Raw genomic sequence first — 4,486 nt, 5'->3', positions numbered from 1 at the left:
TCAATTGTGTAGACAAACATTAGCATCAACTAATCAAATGATAATCCTCTCTCTAGAGTTTTGATGCTACCTTAGCATTTTGTACCCGCACGCGAGAGTGCGGCTAGGATATTAGTTTGGGGGTGGGGGAGGCAAGCCTTGTTGTTAACCTTGGAAAGTCTAGTGCGACCCAGCTCTAAGGACTTCCTTGCGTTGTGATTCCACGGCCTTGTTTTTCAGCATTGGTAAGATTTGATTTGATTTTTTAAGTTTTAATTGATTAATTAATGTACCGCCTACGATGGCTCGGGTTAGGATTAGGGTTAGGGTTTGAGCTCGAAATCTATAAACTTCAATCAGGAATTTCCTCCGCCTCAACGCTGTCTCTGTGTCAACGACGGGGTCCGACGCCCTCTTTCACGGCTGAGGCGTCGGCTCTGCGCCTAATCGGGAGCGGCCATTGCCGTAGAGTCCCGCGCTAACGTCGAACATCGATCATCTGACGTCCTCCTCCCCCTTGCGGCATTCCTTATCCCTCTGTGCTTTCCTCCTTTACCGGGGGGGACTACCTAGGGTTACAGGACACTCCAGAGGAGAGAGTGAGGAGCGCAGGAAGGGTCGCATATTCCATCGCCTTGGATAGCAGCGTCGCTGCAGTTATTCTTTGGGACAGACCATGCGGGCCGCATTTTTCTCATTAGAGGTGGTTAATCGTTTCTATTTACTTAGCCTCGATCCTTGGTCTGTCGCGGATGTAGTCCCGTTTTCGTGCCTTCTGTGTCTGGTTTCTGGTTTCTTCAGGCATAGTCATGTTGATGTCTCCTATTCTGTGGCATGCGACTGTTACTTGCCTGACACAGAGAAGGCCGGGCCTTAGTTTTCTCGGTGTGTTTGCAGGCTTCCTGCAGCATCCGAGGGGCCTTTGCCCGTTTGTCTTGTCCTCTCGTTGCCGGTTGGCCTTGTGGTTCTCTGGCTCCAAAGATGAGCCTACATTTTCTTGTTTTGTCGGTCAGTAGGCTTGCAGGTTCTATTTGGTCACTTCAGGTTAGGTTTCTCCTCACCTGCAGGTACTCAAGTATGCTTCATATTTTGTTGATTTACCCTACTCTCAAGGTCGCATTGGCAAGGCTGAGCTTCTAGCTTGTGAATGTCTGGAGAGGCCCTATGCCATGACGCGAATGACGTGCTTCCTGGGTGAGGTCGTGGTGAGGAGGTTCACGTAAGCTGCTATGATGATTGGTTTCCTAGCTCACTCTGAACAGCCCTCTCCCAGGTGAAAGGCTTTGAGGAACTTTTCCTGTTCTGCGGTCTGAGCAGTTTGTGTGCACGATGGTCTTGGATAGAATCCTATGATGATTTACCGTGATTACCATGCTAATACTGAATGATTTTGTGATCTTTAACCCCTGTCTGAGGATTTCTGAAAATCGATTGGATGGATCAGTTCTGAGAAACATTTGAGAGAGGTAACCGATGCATTTTGACCAGGGCGATAGCGGTTTGCCACATTCTGCTTCTGATTTTCTCAGGAGTGATGCAGTGCCGGTGATGATAAGAATACCTCGCAGAGTTGCATATGGGGTTGAGTCCTTGGACTACCAGGGAGAACCTACTCAACGTTTCCATTGCACTTCTATGATGCGTCAATTTTCTGAGGCTCTTTCTATGCAAGAACACGATTTCTGGACTGAGACATTGCAGTTCATCTCATCCGACCTTTTGAAACAGTTACTCTAGTTATAGTTGAGTCCTTGGACTACCAGGGAGAACCTACTCAACGTTTCCATTGCACTTCTATGATGCGTCAATTTTCTGAGGCTCTTTCTATGCAAGAACACGATTTCTGGACTGAGACATTGCAGTTCACCTCATCCGACCTTTTGAAACAGTTACTCTAGTTTTAGTCTAGGCGTTTTTAATTCTTATATCTGTCCCCAGGTCCAGCTTTCAAATTATCCAGTTTTAGTATAGGTTGGACTTCTGGCGCGCATTCGTTGGGCTGGCTTGATTGTAGCTGCGACGGACTTCGGCATCATGCACCCATGACCCATATTCTAAAGGTGGTGCATTGAATTTTATGTAATTTGTTGATGGGCTGTTTCTAGGAATCAAGTTTAAGAAAAATATGATCCGGCACATTTCTCTGTTTCGGTTTTGTCTTAGGCTTTCTGCACAGTGAAAAGCCGATGTTGTGGGAGTTGGTTCTTTCGATCGGCACATTTCTCTGTTTCGGTTTTGTCTTAGGCTTTCTGCACAGTGAAAAGCCGATGTTGTGGGAGTTGGTTCTTTCGATCCATCATCTCAGCGCAACCTAAATCCGTGTACGTCCTGGCGGTTTTATACGTTTTGAGTTAGTATTTATATATCCATGTGCAGCAGAAGTGAGCAAAGGGTCTTTTCTCGTCAAGCAAATTCTTAAAACTCCATTTAACTCCTACCTGTGTTTGATAATTCAATTTGTGCGACCTAGTTTGGCCAAATAACATACGTGGTTTGGCCCTATGAATGGTAAGGAAGAAGCAGAAGATGTTTGTTTTGCCATCTATCTTCAATTTCTACCTTTCGACGATTAGCTACCTTGGTTTATTTATTTCTTGTGAGCCAATGCTCACATCGTCTGAAGTGAAATGTTTTGCCATAACCTTTTGAGGAAGTAGATAATCTTGTATCCACCTTCCAGCCAACTTTTCAAAGATTCAGAAGTAGATAATCCACCTTCTAGCCGACTTTCCAGAAACTTTAAACGGGAGAATGTGCAGAAGGTAGCAGGAGAGTCAGAAATAGATAATTCGCCTTCTAGCCGACTTCTCAGAAATTAAACGGTAGGATGTGCAGAGGGTAGCACATTACAATAATCCATTTCACCAAGCAGCACTTGCTCAATGGTGTGCATAGCTTGTAACTTGATGAGCTGCTAAATTTTATGTCGTCGAAGGATGGTGGATATATAGTGGCTACACCCGGTAGGGAAGTGCTGAAGCCATCGTTCCAAGAACCGTAGTCTAGACTTTCCTATTAAGTCCTTCCGCCAATCAATTCTACGATTCTGTAAGGTAAAGTCTTCACCCGTTCAAGTGGCACTTGCAAAAGCATTGCATCTCCACCTCACTCTTCTCTTGTTCCCCTTGGCTTGAGAGGGGGTATTTGGTTTTGTGTTTTTGCTTTTCTATGTTTGGTTTTTAGGGTTTGCAGTCCCAAAAAGGGATACTTGTAAAATGATTGTGTTTTTGCTTTTTTGTGTTTGGTTTTTAGGGTTTGTAGCCCCAAAAAGGGGTGCCTGTGGTTTGACTATGTTTACTTATAGGCCATTGTCTCATTCATTCATTTTTATAGTTGAATCATTCAGTCCATCACCTCCTGTCCAGCCTCTCCATTACTCTCACACCTGTTTAGGAGGACATTGTGCTTGTGGTTTGTGGTTGTCTTTATCATTTTCCTTGGTGTTGTTGCACCCTTGTTCCCTTGTATCACATTCACTCCATGATTTTATTCATCAGAGTTTTTATCTCCTTTTCATGTTTGTTGAGTTCGCTCTATTCCTCCTCGCAATAGGGCAGGATTAAAGATTCATTCATTTTTTACAGTTGAATCATTTAGTCCATCACCTCTTGTCCAGCCTCTCCACTACCCTCACACTTGTTTAGGAGGACGTTGTGCTTGTGGTTTGTGGTTGTCTTTATCATTTTCCTTGGTGTTGCTGCACCCTTGTTTCCTTATATCACATTCACTCTATGATTTTATTCATCAGAGTTTTTTCTCTTCTCTTCTCCATGTTTGTTGAGTTTGCTCTGTTCCTCCTTGCAATAGTGCAGGATTAAAGATTCTCATTGGAAAATCCTAGCCTTTGGCAGCTACCCTCCCTTTCAATAGTGCGATAATAAAAATTATCAAGAGTATTGAAAAATAGGGAAAGATTGTAGACTCTGGAAGAGTCCTTTGACAATAGTAAAAAATTGTAAATCTCAAAAACACTTTTCTTTGGAGTTTGCAATACGAACTTGTCCATCATTGGTTGCAATATTCATTAATGCTGGTCACTCTAGTGGGGAATCTATCAATTTAGAATCTATTCGTGATCATTAGGCCAATTAACAAGTTACAAAGCTTTCACATTTAAAGATGTTTTTGGAACTCGCAATTATCAAGCCTTTGCCAAGCAATGCATATTTAATTATAAACTAAAGAAAATAGGTCTCTTCCACATGAAAAAAGTATATGTAACTCAATCACCCACATATAATACGTAGTCAATATTTTGGGTCTAAAAAGACCACAAGTCCTTTCGTCTAAGGTAAACCTCAAAAGACATTTTGGGCATTCATATCATAGCTTTATTTGGTGCATTATCAAACTTGCATAGCAGATTAATTTCAATCTTTTTGTGAAAGGAATGCCAACTTGTTTTGTGGTGAAGGAAGGATGTGAGTAGTTTGTTGTAATATCCATCTTTTTTGCACCTTTGATATTTCTCACATCTCTCTCCACATTCTCTTACCTTTCCCCCTCC

At 42.8% G+C, this 4,486-nt stretch overlaps 1 long non-coding RNA gene across 1 annotated transcript; it reads left to right on the top strand.

The window, feature by feature from the left end:
- Positions 1–309: 309 nt before the first annotated feature.
- LOC148035184 (uncharacterized) lies at positions 310–2,125 on the top strand. Its single transcript, XR_015691164.1, has 2 exons — positions 310–682; positions 877–2,125. It is a non-coding gene; the product is annotated as an uncharacterized LOC148035184 (long non-coding RNA).
- Positions 2,126–4,486: the final 2,361 nt, after the last annotated feature.

The sequence above is a fragment of the Lygodium microphyllum genome, chromosome 6 (genome assembly GCF_053477565.2).
Source record: "Lygodium microphyllum isolate KBCC chromosome 6, Lygodium_microphyllum_v1.1.10, whole genome shotgun sequence".
Lineage (NCBI taxonomy): Eukaryota > Viridiplantae > Streptophyta > Polypodiopsida > Schizaeales > Lygodiaceae > Lygodium > Lygodium microphyllum.
Note: the sequence above shows the minus strand (reverse complement) of the source record. Positions and strands in the feature narration are given on the sequence as shown.